The 18,133-nt window shown below is 41.5% G+C and overlaps 1 protein-coding gene across 4 annotated transcripts in view; it reads right to left on the reverse strand.

Moving 5' to 3' along the window:
• Window positions 1-16,962, reverse strand: part of ARHGAP8 (Rho GTPase activating protein 8) — a 79,961-nt gene extending 62,999 nt beyond the window's left edge. For 2 of the 4 annotated variants that reach the window (XM_014940164.1, XM_014940167.1), the window contains exon 1: window positions 16,848-16,962. The gene's annotated coding sequence lies outside the window, so the exon portion shown is untranslated. Of the gene's footprint in view, window positions 1-2,785; window positions 2,855-5,340; window positions 5,554-16,847 lie in introns of those variants that run through there. The other 2 variants (XM_014940165.1, XM_014940166.1) reach the window with 2 other exon arrangements.
• Window positions 16,963-18,133: the final 1,171 nt, after the last annotated feature.

The raw sequence follows: 18,133 nt of genomic DNA on the forward strand, positions 1-18,133 counted from the left end.
CACAATATTAGAAATACTCCTGCAACTGTTCAGCATTTACCTTGTGCATAAATTTTAGCACGGTTTGTGTTCTTACGTGTGAAGTTGACATCTCTGTTCCTTCAGAATAAACAAAAACAGTCAAGAATTTATAATGGTTAAAACTAGCCATCTCTACATGAAATAACACTGTGCTGTAGCATCACAACTCTGTCCCAGAAATAATGTAAGAACTTATCTGGTTTTAAGGCTGAGATGAAAAATATTATGTTAAAGTGAAAGAGTAAAAATAAAAATTAAATGCATATGACCTTAAAAAGAATCCAAAGACTTTATCCTTTCTATATCACATTAGTTTGGGAGATTTTGAGCTTCTTTTCATATAATGATCAGAGAAGGAGCACACACAAAGGTTAATTCCTGTGATGGATTGAGAGACAGCCTTGAAAATCAGAAAGAAAGGAAGACAGTCTCCCTGTCATGAGTGTCTGCTCTATCACACCAAGTTACACACTGATCAAACAACACTGATTTCTCAGAAAGCAATTTTCTACTAGGCTCATCCATTCTCCTGTTTTCCAAGCACTGAACAGTGTTTACTTGGTGATTGCATATATTGTCCTAAACTTGGGAAGAAGCCCAAGTTTATGCAGCTGTTTTTTTGGGTTTTTTTCCTAGTATTTACTCCTGGATAAGTACTAAAGCGTTATTCTTTAATTACCCAATCTCCCAAACAAGTGAATTGCTTTGTTTCTTTGGAGTTTTGAAGCCACATGGAAATGTGGCTTTACTCTTCCAACACCTGGGTCACTTGGAGCACATCTGCATCATAAGCCTGGGCCATGAAAAAAATAACTCTCCATGGCAGAGCCACCTGGCAGAGTCTAGAGCCAAGCAGAAATCCTGGCTGGTGTCTCAACGTGGCAGAGCCATTTCTGTGGACAGCACGCTATGGGTAGTTGGTACTTCTATGATCCTCATCCCTACAGTGCAGAACATCTGCCTGCACCCAAGCCCTACTTCTGTACTCCCAGGCACTACTCACTCTTAGGTCTAGGGACTCTGGTTGTGATGCCAATTTTTGCTGGCAACTCGCCCCTGGCTTTTTACGCTCACGCTCTTTCAACACTCCCACTTCGAGATGGGATGGGATAATCCTGTCTTCTGTTCAGCCAAATGCCAACTCTCTGGTAAACCAGGTGCTGGCTGGGAATGTGAGGAAGGAAGAGTCAGTGACCTGATAGTTGCTGTTCCCTCCGTGACTGTGTTTTCAATCACAGAATCACAGAATCTTCTAGGTTGGAAGGGACCTTAAAGATCATCTTGTCCAACCATCAACCTAACTGACAAAAATAGACACCCACACAACAAACAAGGAACATCATCACTAAACCATACCTCCCAGCACTACATCAACCCGTCTTTTGAACACCTCCAGGGATGGTGCCTCAACCACCTCCCTGGGCAAAGGGATCAAATCATACTTGCTCTGTGCCCATTCAAGTGGCTCTTCGCTCCTCCCTTGATTTAACTACCCTCACTTTGTTCTCCTGTTTTCCCATCCACCAAGTTCCTCCTTTCTCCCTCTTTCTGTCTAGCCTTCCCCTTTATTCATCTCTGTCTTCCACCACAACTCTCTTTTTCCCCAACTTCTCCCTAGTTCCTTCATCTTGACTTAGTTCCTCTGTGCCTAATTTTTCACCTGCAACCACAACCAAATCTGCTGGTTAACACAACCCTCTGCTTTGCTGATGTCCAGTTCTCCTGCCTGAAGTTCTTTCTCTTCTCACCTCTCCCACTCCTGGTGCAATCACATTTCGAGCTCTCAGGTTGCACGTGAATAAATGAACCTCCAAGGCTGCGGACCCCCCAGAAACAAAGGGGATAAAAAGTCCTTAACAGCAGAAAAGGTGTTTCTTTAGTCCACTACATTTCTTACTGCTACTCTGGTATTTGTTACAACAGAATTCTGGCTGAAATTTGCAGACAGTTCTCTTCTTAGTACAACTTCCTAAATGATTAAGGCCTAAGAATTCACTTCACTATACTTTTTCTTCTTAAACTGTTAATGATGAAACCTGACTGAATGAGTAAATGTGTTTGTTTGTATTCCCTTACTACTTACAATTATAGTGGCAACCAGACTGTAATTTTCTAAGCAACGGTTTTCATTTTTGATGCGGAGTTTGGTGAAGCTTGATGGCTCAATAACCTGGTACACAAACAATTTTCACCACTGAGTTACCAGCATGAATTCAGTGTGAATACAAAGTAAACCCTATGTTCACCACATGGACGTATAGCAGCAAAGCCAGGAGAGATCAGTAACTTAAGAAAAAGAGTAGGCATTTTTATAAAAAATTATATGGGTAATTTTGAAGCATCCTCTTAACCCTCGCCGGTTCAAACCCTGTTCAGAACAAAAATTTATTAACGGTGAAGGGAGGGGAGGAGGTGCCTACGTGCTACTTGTTCTGATGACAAACTTCTGATGCCATCAACTGGGTAATTTTTAACCAGCACTGCACTCATTTAAAGCAAACATCCACTGCATATGCTACACTGTGCAAGGAAGTGAATTCTTAGTATATAAAATAGATAAAGCAACATTTGCTACACTGTGCAAGGAAGTGAATTCTTAGCAGGGAGGACAGTAAACACTGTGTAGTACAATCCTGAAATGAGAAGTTTAGTTTCTAGAATTATTTTTCCTCTCAGAGAGAACCTTGGGGGAGAGAACAGTGTATTCATTAGCTTTTTTACATGTACACACATTTGTATAGAAGAAAATTTAGAACATAATTACCTCAAATAGTAAAGATGCTGGAGTGGGAAAGAGATAGGGAAGTCCAGGGTTACTGCCTGGTGCAGCACAAGCACACCCTTCCTGCGGCTGGGGCTGCGTTGTGATTTGGGACATCCTTTACAGGCTGTCCTGGACCAGGAACAAGCCCTGTGGAATATATAAACCCAACTCTGTCCCCTACTGTCTTTCCTCTGAGAGCTGCCTCCGGACCACAGGCTGCCATGCAGACCTCACTCACGTAATCAAACATTTTCCCCACAGTTACATACTATGTCCCATCTCAAAGTATATTGCAACTTGCCTGCCTCGGTAACGTTTGTGATCACCTCTGCTGCAGGACAGGAGTGGGTAGGTAAACAAAGCAGGTTACACTTTGAACCTACAGACTGCCCATCACTTGTTTTGCACCTCTGCTGGGAAACCAGTAACATACTGTCATTTCAACGACCGCGAAATACGTATGCACAGTTTCTTTTCCCCCCAGCCCTACCATACCTTCTCTGCTGGAAAGAGTCAAAAATCTATTTACTGGAAGAAGTAAGCATGTCAGATTGAAATAAAAATTGTTTCCATACTACATATAAATATCTGCATGTATCAGCCGTTCCCACTTCTGAAAGCACTAAAGTAAAGGGATTATCTCTACCCATTACTCACAAAGAGGTTTTGGAAATACTCTTTTGTTGTCTGAAACAGTGCAGCTATTTTCTTATCACATCCACTCATTCATCTGGCAGAGTGCAAGCACATGGGAAAAAAAGAGTGCCTAATGTATAACCAATTAACAGAAAGCCATGTATGCTTGCTGTATCATTAGGGCAAAATTATCTGAACATGGATAAGTGGCTGCAATATGACACACTACACCACCATTTTTTGATTCAGCGTAAATGTTTATTGACTAAACAAAGATTACTATAATGTAATCATAATAAACATTAATGATCAGTCATCTATGGAACTTGTTCTCTAAATTAATATACTGTAATACACACTAATGTGGCAGAATTACATTTGGCTGAACTCATGTTTAACTAGCGCTTCCATCTCAAGGGATTACACACTTTCAATTGCAGACAAGTATATTTTTAAGACTGTGTTTTTTAATTAAATTAATCTGACAAGTTACTGGACAAAGAGTTGGTGTATTATGATAAAAAGGGTTTTTTTAATTGCATAATTATTCACTGGGGATTCCCCTGGCTGGAATAAATTAGGGCTTTTTAAATAAATTAACTTCTTCTTATATTTATGCAACACAGCCTAATGTTTCCAGTTCTTGTCATGATGCAGCAATACCCGCACTTACCATCACCCCTCCCACCTCTGAGCTGCACCAACATGAAATAGTGCTGTGAAGCGTAGGAGGTGAGTTCCAAAAACCATTTTATATGGTGAACATACAGCCCATGTTTAGTTATTAATCTCAATTCAAAATCGAGTAAAATGATGATAACAGCACCTGTCATTCCACTGTTTCTTAATCAGTGCACTTAAAGCCCTCCTAATTAGGTCTGCCTGAAACAATTATTTCTCATTTGCATTGGATTGTTTCTTAAGCAGTGCACTTAAAGCCCTTCTAATTAGGTCTGCCTGAAACAATTATTTCTCCACAAGTATTACGATTAAACATTTTCCACCCATCCAATTCCACACAACTTAATGCACCAGGCAGCAAATTTAGTATTGTGAAGCCCGGTCGTGTTTTACCACAGGAGTTCAATGCACGATGTCAGTGAAGCTACTAAAGCAGCCTGGTAAGTGTTTCAGATGAGAACTCAGTCATCGATCCGCTTGTATCAAGAGCCTTAGGAGGGCCCAAAAGAGTTCACATGTTTAATACTATCAATATTATCCAGCAGCAGCAACAGCCACTTCAAATCTAACCTTGAGCCCAACTTCTTTCCATATTCAGTCCACCTCAAATTTCCCAGCACATCCTATCCTCAGAATCTTAATTTTTAAAATCTCACCCCATGCTAGATTTCTATAGACACTTTGGAGTTACAGCTGAACAAAACCTGAAAAATGATTTTACATTTCAAGAGCTTGAACTGTTTTCTTGGTGTTAGAATTGTAAAGACAACACTAAAATGTTTCTTGCTCATCTTGCCACCAAAACTAAAACTCACTAACAACTCATGCTTTATTTTGCTGGCTTTTGTGAGCAAAACTTTGTGATAGGTAATGTTTGTGGAAGAGCACAAAGAATTCTTCTATGTGAAAAACTGCAGAATGAAATAGTAAATTTGTCAGCCAAAATTTACACTATGTCAGTACAAAATTACACTATGAAGTAATGGGAACTAGAAAAAGAAATAGAAAAGAGGGCAGAAAAGGCAGATCTTTCCATACTAAATAAGAAATAGAAAAGGAAGGCAGAAAAGGCAGATCTTTCCATACTAAATCGTAAAGTCTGGGGAAAAAAAAAACAACAAAACAAAACACTCAACCCTAAATTTAGACTTAAAATCTGAAATATGGCTAAAAGGCTTCCCATCTATTTTCCTTTGTGTTTGCTATGCCTGTGTCTTTTAGAGGTCTAATTCTCTTACCTGGTATGGCATACAGAAGACTAGCTGAAATCTGCATGAGACGTGTCTCCTGTCATGGTTCAGTGATACATTAAGTGTGACTTTCAAGTTCCCTGTACTGGATCAGAAAAACTGAGGTGGCATGAAAGAAAGAAATGACACAGCATAAACAAACTCTATGAATTCAAATTTGTTCAAGTTAACGAATTCAAATTTTGGCAGGTTAACTTTTTTATCAGAAAGATTTACATGGCATCGAGTATCTCCTGCCCTCCTGAAGCTGACAGAAACAAGGATTTATGGTTTTTGCTGCCTCGATGTACTTTGACTAAATTGACAGAAATGGCATTGTGCATCACTGCATGATCTGGATCAATTTTTTTATTGCTGGCTGATCCGTTTGCATGTATATTTGGTAATAACGATTATGGAACCATTGTCCCATTATAAAGGCTTTGACCCTGAAGACATCACCTTATCCAAAGGTATCTGTCCATATTCACGCACGTTACAGAGCAGTTCTTGGGTAAGAGAGTGTAGAAAAAGAAATGAAGTGGTAGCAGTAGCATGGTGGCTGAAATAATGACTTACCGTTATTAACTGGATTCTGCTATCACACCTTTTCCATACTTTAACAAAAGTCAACTTCAAAAGAAATCTTGCCAATTCCCTACTGTCATGTAAAACTACTTGCTGTCATTGCACCTGGCTTATTACCTTTCCTTCTTTAACTGCACCCCCAAACAGGCACAAATTATCATCCTAGGAAGGAATCAAAATTTCTAACATCTGGAAAATAATAAATCCTATTTCCCACATAAGAAATCTAACACTGGTAACATATTGCAGGAATGACACATATTAGCCCATTAATCTCCACAAAACACAACTAGAAGGCTCTTCAGAGGTACTTAACAGCACTGGAATTCAGATCTTTTTGAACTTTCAAAAACATACATATGCTAATCACTACACAAATCTAAAGGTATGAGTGCATCAGTTGTATACACACTTACTTAATCCTATACTAACATCTAACAAGACCATATTGTTTATTCATTATTCTTCTCTGTCGGCATATCACAAAAACAGAAAACATACAGAAATTTTATATTACTTACATGTTGAAGTAGGCTTTTGTGTCGCTACAGTCTATGGTGTTGTTACAGGCTAAAGTACTACCACAGCAACAGAAACGAAATGAAGGTGTGAATTTAGCAAGGCATAGAGGGAAACATAATGGTTTTTATGAAATCAAAGAATGCGGTGGGGTTAAAAAACAACTGGTAGATTTTCAGGCACTCAAGCCCTTCAGGTGACCTGAAAGAGAAGCTTGTGCACCCAGCAACTTATCATATTATGCACCTTCCAACAATATTGCCTTTGATATGTTTAATAAATATTTAATAAGCAGTATATAAACATAAGAGCGTAGCGTTCTTAGAGAGAAAAATAAAAAGCAAGGGGACAAGGGCACCCTAAGTCACCTGTGGAAAACAGCAAGGCTGTTAAATGCAATGATCAGAAGTAAATAAGGTTGTCAGGTGAGGCTCTTCTCCTCTTAAATGCCATAATTCGCAATTTAACCTTTTAAATAAATCCATAGTTTTTCTTGAACAACATTCATACCCTTTCCAAGGATGTGGACACGTGGCTTGCCTCACCAGAAATGCTACGTGACACACTTGCTTTACCAACTTGGTTGGCAAGAAAAACATTATTTCTTTAGACTGATAATATATGTGCTGCCTTTGTCTTAGGTGTTGGCCATAATCAATTAACGCCATTATGAAACACCTGGAATGAGTATTACTAAGCTAGCTTTTTTTTTTGGTTTTTGGTGGTGGTTTTTTTTTTTTTGAGAAGCAGCTTGGATGGCACACTCTGGGAAGAATTCAGGGCCAGGATGAAGAAAGCCTTGCATTCTCTCAGAGGGTCAATTAAAATTATACAGCACGTAAAAACAAACAAAAAAAAACCAAATCAAAAAACCAACCTTGCACACTGCTTACCAGATCAGTTTTCAGGAACAGTGACACACTCAAGCACAAACTTTGAGAATCCCATCGATGCAACAAAGCACTTGGCAGCATATTCTGCCTCCTTCCAAACATGGATTTTTACCCTTTTCTTCACTTCTATTTTGTATTAAGAACACACACCTGTAAGCCACTTGCCATGCCTCAGTGTAAAATGAATATACAGTCTATTAGGCCCAGATTGAGGAAAGCATTTGGGACAGCCATAAAGCACTAGCTCACGTATTTTAGCTGGACTTCTGTTGAACGTATGAATTATGTGTTCAAGGTTTTCATGAATCAATGCCTCGAAGTGTTAGCTGCTTGATTAGTCAGGAAGCAGTTCTGCTGCTCTTCACCTAATCAGATCTTGCCACTCTTAGCTCACGTTGAGATATATTTGCCTTCAAAGTACTTTCATATGTACCAGGATTACAATGAAATTCGGTTCCACTTCCCCCAACTACAGCTGCTAAAACCAAAAGCACCTACTTGCACCCCATCCTGCACCCACCTGGTTGATACTCCGTGAAAATAAATGGGCCTCCCCAAGGGGATACACACTATTCAGTGTCAGTAATGGTATCGCAGCAGAGCTCTTTATGAGCTTCAGTTGAAAAGAGTCACTCTAGAGTGAAATATTTGTTCTTTTCCACACAGTTTTTGGTATAGGACTTTTACCGATTTCTCTCTTTTTTCATCGATTCAGCCAGGTTTCTGCAGGCTTTCAGGAGGCTTCTTAAACTTCAGTGCAATTTTTTCTCATCATCTGACTTTAAAATCTTTAGAAGAAAATGGTTTAAGTAAGTTATCCCAAGGGCAGATAAGGATTATTTGGCTCTAGAGCCAAGTCACATTCACAGTTCCTGTTTGCTGGGAAAGAAAGAGAGAAGAAATGAAAAAGAAACTGAAAGGTGAATTTACAATAATCCCATTTATAAAAATTGGACCCTGCTAGGTTTATGGCTGGAACAAGAAGCTATTTTAACCTTTCAAAGGCATCTTTTAATTAAAATGACATTTCTATCTAAAAACTTCTACCTACTGCCGGTACAAAAAGATAACTACAAAAAATTAAGGATAAGATTTTTCCCTGGTTTACAATTCCTTTCCTTTAGTTGGCACTTTTAATAGTTCCTAGTTGCTACCATTCTATACTTGGATATGCTCACAGGTTTTTCAGTAAACAACCAGTTTCTTTGCATGGATCCTTTGCAAAAAGGGAAGATAAGCCTTTTTTAAGTGATTAAAAAAAAAAGGGATGAGAAAAGTTATCAGGTTGTCAGAGGAAATAAGAAATGCAATATGTGACACTAATCACAATTGATTACTTAAAAATTACTAGCTTTCAGATTCATATCACTGTCGTTCTTCCTTCTATTTTAAATACAGCAAAACATTAGATATTTATATGCGAGATGTCATCAGGTTACAGTAAACAATCAATGAGGCCACTATACCCAGAGAAAAAACTTAAGACTCATGAAAAGACCTGTAATATCACTTGCATTTTTATAACACCAATATGCAGTACTACAAGCTCTGCTTGTAAAAACAGCTGTTGAATCAAGAACAAGTTGGGTTTTTTTCCCTTTTTGTTTTTGCTGTAGTATTTTTCTTTGCAAGTCCGAGTAACATATCTTTTATCCTGACTTGTAGGCTTCTCACTGCAAAGATAAGGTTACAACTGGGAGTTTGTCAAGTCTGCTTAATCATTCTGTCAAGCAAAACAGTATGTCTAGTAAGTCCAGATGCAGAGACAAACAAAGCTGCAAACGTAACCACAGCTTACTCTGTTACCTGAATGCTGTGGCAAAAGAACTGTCCTGCTATTAGACAAGATCAAAAAACCATTGCCGAATAAAAAAGACCCAGTGGGTATACTGGATATACCAGAGCAGGGAAGAAGATACTAAGCTTTGAAACACTGGTTATTTCTGGCTTCTGAGTTTAATGTGCATACAGGTTAAGTGTAATTCTTGCATAAACAGAGTGAGATTCTGTGCCCAAGGAACAGAATAACTCACACTGACCTTGACTGAGCTGGGATAGGATCTCATTCCTACCTTTTCAGGTATTTTCCTCCCAAGCATATGATCACTGCTTATACTAAAAACTCTCTTCTGAGGAATTCAAGAATTGTCCACCTTCAGTGGCGGAGCCACCCACACAGCACCCAGCTTCAGCATGGGACTCCCTAGCATCCCAACGTGAACACAATGTTAGCTAACGTTCAACAGCTGGGTTGAAGCTGCAGGGTCTCTACTTCTAAAACACAGGATGTAAACCCTGTAACCCTAAACCAATAGAATATTTTTCAGAAAAGTGACCTTTTCATTCCTATTTCATCCAATAGGTAAGCAATGCAATGCTTACTTTCTATCTATGCAAAAGAGCTCAGTTTTATCAAACCGGGATTTAAAGCTAAAGCTACCATGGTTTCGGTGCTACCACTTCTTGAAGCTAAATACACATGAGCTGCCAGGAGCACCAGTATTCTCTGAAGCTACAGAGATCAGCCCTTAGTGCACAGGCTTTTTTCAATGCCAGATTTGTAGGGAAGATGCCAAACTTTTTAATTTCAGCCTCAAACTCAAGCTTCAAGCAAACAGCTTCTCAAGCTTGGAACAGCTTCCAAAAGCAGAAGCTCCCATGAAATTGCAGGCTTTCGCTAGTAACATCTGCCAGAAGAGAAAGAAGAGTGTGATTTAGAGAGAAAAAAAGCCCATAAAACTGTTGAGTTTTTAAATTGTTTCCATTTATTTAAGTATTTCATATGTGTAAACACATGGAAGATTATGTATATTCTGTCTCACAATAAAATACTGAAAGATAATAGTAAAGAAGGATGTGGAAGGTCTGCAGAGACACCTTAGTCTTTCCAATTTCTTGTACATCAGGTTATGCATTCTTCCCTAATAATTCAATGCCTTCTTAAAAATAAAAACGGACTCACTAGCTTTATGTTCTGAATCTTCTCTAGTTCTTCTTAGTTATGTGACACAAGATACCATGAAGCATTTCAGGATGTAGCGTCCAATGCACTGGCCTCTTGGTGTGCATGTTACCATGCATTTATAGCTCCTGTATTCAGCGGTCTGATAAATGACACAGAAAAGGTTTTCTTTAATGTTCACTCAGAAGTGGCTCTACAGCTTTTTAGCCAATAGGCATCTCAGTGGAAAAAATTTAGTAGACATGGCCCTGTGTGTGCAAAAAGGAACAGGGGTTTGGATGAGCAACATCAGGCATCAAGAATAGTGCAGGTTATATGATATCAGGTGAATATTGCGATGAGCAACATCAGGTTATATGTGCAGGTTATATGATATCAGGTGAATATTAAGATACGGTTATTTACAGAGACTCTTCATTGGAGACTAGGGGAAAAAAAGGCCAATTTCCTTATAAACAACTATGTAACTTTTTCCTGTTCATCCATTTTTTGCACCTAGCCTAAGTTTCCACGCTCAGCGGTATGAGCCTGCAATGACCAGCAAATCCTGATCGAGAGGCTACCATGAGGGCACACAAATGCCCAAGAACTCTGTAAGAAGTTTAAGGTTTAGTTTAATTGTTTGTTTGTTTGAAGTGTCTGCAGAAACCTGGCATATGCACTATGCTGTCGCCACATGCCCCTATATCTGCGGAAACTTGGCACATGCACTATGCTGTCGCCACATGCCCCTATATCAGAGACCACCACTGAATGTCACAGAACAACTAATTCCTAGTCAATGTTCTTCTTGAAGCTTTGACATTCAGCTTTATCACCACAACCCTGCAGCATCACGCCAAAGACAGTGTATCCTTGATGGCTGTGGAAGCCATACAGAAGAGGAAGCTCAAAATTTTCAGCAGGCTTAATTTCAAAGTTAGAAAACCCTAGTGAAATACAACCAGTGCACAGTACACAATGTCAGCTACGGTCTTCTCTAAGAATTTTCAGTTGAAAGAAATATTGCCAGAATACATTAATGTATAAAACGTACAAAAGTTATCTTCAGAATGAACAAATCAAAGAAAAAGCCAGACATTGCTGAAAGGCAATGAAGTGACACTGCTGGGGACGGTATCATAGCCCAGTTGGTATCACCTGAAACTTCAAGTCTGAGACCCCATTTTTAGTTCTTCACTATTTATTTGTGGGCTGAAATTTTCCAACCTCAAAAGAAGCATGTGAGTAAGATAGGAGTTCAGGAGGGTTACTGAGAAGGTTAAGTGAAAGAAATGGGATTTGAACAAGATAAGAGAGAAGAGATAAGAAAGAAGTTGAATGAGTCCCAACTGGGGATAATAAGCAGAAAATCTATGCCCACTAATGTAGCTTGAAATGAAACCCAAGATTGTTGTGTCTCACCATTTTTTTTCCCTATCAGCACGTCAGCTGTTACATCCTCATACATTGCTTGGCCTCAGAAATAGCAACTTACAATTGCTATCAGTTAATCCATCGCATTGAAATGCAGAAGTCTGTACAGCTAATCTTGAGATTCAGCCTTGACAATGACCTACACTGGTGACATGATATCCTACAGTAGAATTACTACGGGTTTTAAAATTAAAAGTTTCCATACAGATACAAAGTCACAAAATTTGTTACAAGAATATCAATGTGCTTCCTAAGCCTAGCACACAGACCTTCAGGAATGTGAGACATGAGTTTGCCTCAACAACGTGATTTTCAGTCCCTACGCGTGTATGCAAAGACATATTTTTAATTACAGGCTCAGAACGGTATTTTTTCTTTCCATGTAATTCCTTCTTCAGCTTCTGCACAGGAGAACATGACTTGAAGAAGAACTGTTCATTTCTATTGAGAAGATGACTCTTTCCCTCTTGTTAAGTAACATAGTGGATGTAGTCATAGAGGCAAGGCTTATACCCAGAGAAGAGAAGGGATGGTCTCCAAAAGAAAAACCCATTTTTGCTTCTGGCATCAATTTCCAATGCGATCCTTTTGGAAGTCATTAAACAAAACCCTTCTCTTCGATGATTTGAACACTACCTTTGAGTTTGCCAAGAGACAACGTGTAAGTAATATGAACAGAGCAGCTCCCTCAGGAGAGCTGATACTAGCTTGCTCCCCTTGACTGACAAATGTGCTATGCTCCCTGAACAGTGAAAACAGAAATATAATCCTTACTTGGTAATAGTTTAAAAGCATGAAAAAATAGCTTAAAGGAATAACTATATATATTTGGTTGTCCCCAAAACCAGAGAGAGACGTTTTGCTCTTCAAAGAACTAAGAATATGGAGACTAGCCTGACTAAAGAATTGGCTTGAGAATAAAAAAAAAACTGAGTAAAGCCACCAGTCTACAGAGAAACCTAAATAACAGCTGGAATTCAGTACTGACTGCCTGGCACTGGACACACAGTCCTTGATTATCCGAGGCACCTGCAGCCCCAGGTGTAGTAAACGGCAGCACTTGCAGGATACAAAATTTCTGACAAATGCGTGGTTTAAGCCATCACCTCCCACATTTGCATGATTAGAGGATTGTTATTTCTTGTATTGTATGTTCGTCAGTTCATGCTACTTATTCCTCATCTGCAGTCACCATCTGCACGTGCCGTGAAAATTATTGTCATCCCAGATCAAAGATTACACCTCCAAAGGACAGACTGAGCAGGAGAAAAACTCTCAAAGAATGTGAATTGTATCAATATCATACAAAGTGAATTCAGCAATAAAGCATGAAAGATTCAGTAAGTATGAACAAAGTAAGACCTCCAGTAGAAGCAAAGAAGAAATAATCATTTATTCTTTATTTTTTCTTCCCTCAAACGTTCTTGTTTCTGAAACCAGATATTATAAGTCAATGATTATATTTAGTTCTCTTTTTAAAACGCCTTACATTTTGTAACAAGAGAGCTTATTTTAGTTAGGGTCAGGGAAAATTTGATGGTTCAACTAAGCCAATCTTTAGTATACTGGTAATACTAACTGCCAGTCTCTCATTTGATGCAAAGAAAGCTTTTTTGGTAATTGTCTCCTTGAAAAGGCACCGAGTTGTCAGTTTTTAAGCCGTCAGGCTTGAACAGTGTATAAGTGCAACAGAATCTGTGCCTTATTACAGTAATATCCAGCAGTACTGCTAAAATAAAGGCCTTTTGACAATATTTTTACAATTACTCTGCACTTTCATTCCTTTGCAGTCTTAGACATTGTTGATTCAAACTTTCCTGTCATCAGTGCTTTGACCCACATATTCTAAAGCTTTGGTTTGTTGTTTGGGTGTTTTTTTTTCATGGGAGGATGGAGGGGGGCATAAATTAAAACCAGTAAGACTTTATATTTTCCAAATTACTTTTTTTCTGTATTTATTTTGACACTAAAATATTGATACTGTTCATATAGCCCATCTTTTCAAGAAAAAAATTATGTGTGCGGGTTTTGGTTTCTGTTTGGTTTGGGTTTTTTTGTAAACAATATAAATCCTAACTATACCTCTTTGTTCCTGGATACGAAATAGTTGTTTCTTTCTACAGCACAGCTGGGCCAATGAAGTTGAGGGGGTGTGTGTGCAAGAAAGCTGCCAGGTACAAATGTCATGCCTTTTTCCTTCAAGAGCAAAAGGGGTCAACCTGTGTGACTCCAGCCTCGTGTTGCTCAAAAGCAGGTTGTACGGGGTTCCCAGAGTCAGTCTGTATCATTTGCCTGGCAGCTGGTTATGATGGTGTGGAGGCTGGCAAGAAATCTGAAACCCCAGCTGTGGACGTGGTGAGCAGCAAGAGCTACTCACACTAATGCTGGGTGGGAAGTCACTCCCAGGTGGAACCCATTCCTGAGCAGCAGCCTGCCTACATCCCCTAATTTCCACCTCTCAGAGCTGCATCCCACATCAACATCTTGGACTGTGGTTTAAATGGTCTGGTGGAGTGAATCCTTATCCTAGATTTATAATGTGATGTCTCATTAAAAAAAAAAAAAAAGAGAAACATTTGTAAGTTTTAAAATGGGATTATAGTTTCAATAACACAATGCCTATTAAATAATGACTGTTCTGTCGTAGGTGAAATTCAAAATTAAACCAATCCAGTCAGCACAGCATAAACACTTACTGCTATATTACATTCAAACCCTTTACACCAAGGAATGTTTTGGCTCTGAATGTTTTATCTGAAAAAAACAACAGTTAAATTTAAAACCGATAAAAACTAATACCCACATAAGCATGTAAAATACTCAGCTCAGTCACACAATGACTTCATGCCTCTATCCATATTCTAAAAAAAAGCTTAAGAGTTCATAGGGGAGTACAAAAAACACTGTTAACACATTTGCCCAGTGGTATTGTTATTAAACATTTATTCAGTCCAGAAGAACTTTAAAAATACAGTTTACATCTCCCCATGTTTATTTACTTTTTGAATTCCTGCTCTAACAAAGAAAACCACACAGGGAACTCAGTTTCATTTCACTTAGTAAAGTTAGTTCAACCTAGCATTACTGCATATTTTTGTCCGAAGAAACTGGAATAAGCAACTTGTGTAAAAACAAACTTTAAAAAGTATTTCTCTGGTTGCAGAAACAGCACAACCTGACTTGGACCTACTCAGAGACCTCTCAGCAAACTGCTAGATTTTAGGCTAAAACGGCATGCTTTTTTTGGCAGCATATCGAAGGTCTGTAACAAGTCAGTGGCAAAAATCACATTTAGATGCCAAAACGCCCTCCCAAAAGCAGGGGTGGCTCCTCCTTGGAAGAGGCTTTGGTGTCGGAAGCAAGGCTCCTACCTTCTGCGGCCCCGACTGCTGCTCCATGAGATTTACTCCTGCATCCAGCCACTTAGGTTGGACTTGCAGAAGTAAAAGACCAGACGAAAAGAAGTTCAGCAATCATTCAGCTCAGAGACCGAGTAACAGACCAACATCATATGTTTAAAAGAAAAACAACAACAAAAAAAAGCCAAAATGCCAGCAAGGTCATCAATAAAACGAACAGTGTCAAGGACAGGAAGCTCAGTCACCCCTGGGGGTAACAGGAAAGGCATCTAACTGGGCTTTCCCTCAGATTTCAGGCTTGCTACTTCCCTGCCATAGGAGCGCAGGATGAGAGGCTTAGCCTCTTTTGTCTGCCCTAAAGGGTTTCAGCCTTTTGGTGGACAAATTCTACCAGGGTAGGTTGCGGAAGGAATTGCAAGAATGCTAATAGCAGCCAACAAGAGGAACCGGTTCCAGTCTGTCCTCCCAGCCTACCACAGTCCTGTCCCCTCATGGACCCCCCTTCCCCGCCCCCAGAGTTAAATCAGCCTTAACTAAACCCTGTGTCACCTTCTGCCTGGAAAATTTACTGCAAAAGAGCAAGGTCATCACTCAGGTATCTGGAAAGGTTGGGATGAATGTCCCACACACAACATGACATCAGCCCCTTGTGCACCTGCACACCAATACCAATTACACCTACATGCCAAATACGTGACACAACACGTATAGAAAGAACGTTGAAAAGTGAAACAGGTTTATGTATCTATTAGAACAAGAGGCAAAGAGGAATTCATTTTCAAAGGACTGGCAACAAAGAGGAGTAAAGAAAACCCTAAAAGCATAATGCACCACTGTATAGCTAGAGATACTATTTAAAAGATATTTTATGGTTTATAGTGTTGAATCTCAGTCACATAACATTCGCTGTAATCTTTATCCCATTTTCTATGTTTCTTGTGAGGTTTTGTATTGATGCCAGCTCCAATTCTACAATCGGACTCACATACAGAAACTTTTCATCCCGTGAAGTTGGCAGAACCAGCCAAGAAGGGCGCAAATTCACCTACCTACTATCAAAACCACTGAATTACTTCACGCAATCTTAAAAGTACAGGATCCTACCCAGCCGAGTCACGTCCTTGTGCAGATCACCACACGGCTCCCTTCCTCAGACCGAGGTGTGAGCACCGGTGTAAAACAACAGCCTCCCATCACACCGATCACAGCATAAACCTGACCTTTGAACCGTATTGTGGTGGGAACCGGCAAAAATGAAAGCATCCCGCAGAAAGGGCCCACCGAAAGCCGGCTCGACCCCGGCCCCCTTCGTGAGGGGAGCCCGGTGCAGCTGCTCCCCCGTGGGTCAAAATGGCGGGGGGGGTGGTGAGGGGGGGAAGAGAGAATCCCAGCCCGACCAACGGATCGCTTTGCCTTTAGACAGGGCGCTTTTCACCCACAGGGCAGCGCAACAGGTTGTTAGAAGGAGGAGCACAGGGAGTTTGCTTGGCTTGACACACACCTATGTATCTACAGACATCTCTGCAAGAGCCCCCGGGGGTCCCACCTGGCGCCGGCGCAACCCCCCCCTTCCCCCCGAAACGCCTCCCGGCAGCCAGTTTTTTACCCGCCTTTCCCCCCCCCACCCGGGAGCCCCAGCGGCTTTTACCTTCCCTCACCGGGAGGAAACACCGCCGCGGGCCCCGGGAATAAGAAGCCGGGGCGGAGCGAGCCTCCGGGAACAGACGAAGCCTGGGCCCCTGAGCGCTCCCCGAGGTAACCGGGCCGGGCCTCACGTACCTGACGGCGGCGGCAGGGGTTCACAGGCACCACAGGTGCTTCTCCCGGCCGAGACGAGGCGGACGGCCCGAGGCAGCGCCGCCCCGGGGCCGGCCTCACCTGCGGGCGGGCGGGCGGCCGGAGGAGGGGCGAGGCCGTGGGCCGGGGCAGGGCGGGCGCCTCCGGCCGCTGGGAGGCAGCGAACCGCACTGCGGCCGCCCCCGCCTCACAGCCGGGCAGGGCCGGAACCGGGCCCCGCTGGCCCAAATGGAGGGAAGGGGGCTCCGCGGCGGGGGGACGAAGCGGGGCTGTGGCCGTTGGCCCCGGGGTGGCGGTGGGAGGAGGAGGAGGAGGGAGGAGGGAGGAGGGAGCCGGGAGCGGGGTGTGAGGCAGGGGCGGTGAGGCCCGGGCCCGGAGCCCACCCCGCCGAGTGGCCACAGTGGGGAAGCTAAACCAGAGGCAAGAGCAAGATGGGGAAATTAATGTCTTTTTTAATGCTTTCTTATTGCTTGGTGGGATAAATTAGCGTCAAGTTTTCAAGCATCGCCATCTGACTACACGTGTGAGACACCGCTAGCTCCTCTAGGTCTCCCCAGGTATCCCCATGGGGTTTGGAGAGGTCCCATCAGCATCCTGACAAAAGGCTGCAGGTTGATCTTTTTGTCCCACGGTTTCCCCGGGATCATGCCGTTTTTTCTGTACACGTCCTCAAACTCAAGGCTCGGAAATCACCGTTGCCAGGAGAAAAGTGGGAAGTAGGCCGAGATAAACACAAAAACACAATTGGAGGCACGAGGGCACCACCTCACTGAGTCACAAACTGCCGGATGCTTCCACTGTTCAGGGAAAATCCTGCCGGATTCGCCTTCCCCGGCTTGTGTTGGCGGCTGCTGTCAGCAAGGAGGGCTATGGGACGTGGGGTCTGGCCTGGTGGGGCAGCCCTTACAGCTCTGGATGCGTGGTATACCCCTCTCCTGCCTCTTCCAGACAGAAATCAGTTCACTGCGGGCTCACTCCTGCTCCTGAGTGATTAATCCGTGCAATATCTTTTCTTTCTTCTGTCCGTCTGGAGAAGCCTCCTCTTCACCCCGCTTTACTGGAATTAATAGGAATTTCTGCTAAGTGCACAGCTTTGTATTCTTACTATTAAATTGCATGTCATTTCTCTTTCTCCTGTCCGCAGACTCATCCAATTCTTTCCATAGAGTATTCCAGTCCCTTTCTGTTGTAACAGCAGGTCTTGGGTTTATGTCATCAGCAAATTTCATTAGCACACTCATGTTTTTTGTGCCAAGGTCACTAATAAA

Source organism: Calidris pugnax, unplaced genomic scaffold (genome assembly GCF_001431845.1).
Source record: "Calidris pugnax isolate Ruff unplaced genomic scaffold, ASM143184v1 scaffold36, whole genome shotgun sequence".
NCBI classification, from domain to species: domain Eukaryota; kingdom Metazoa; phylum Chordata; class Aves; order Charadriiformes; family Scolopacidae; genus Calidris; species Calidris pugnax.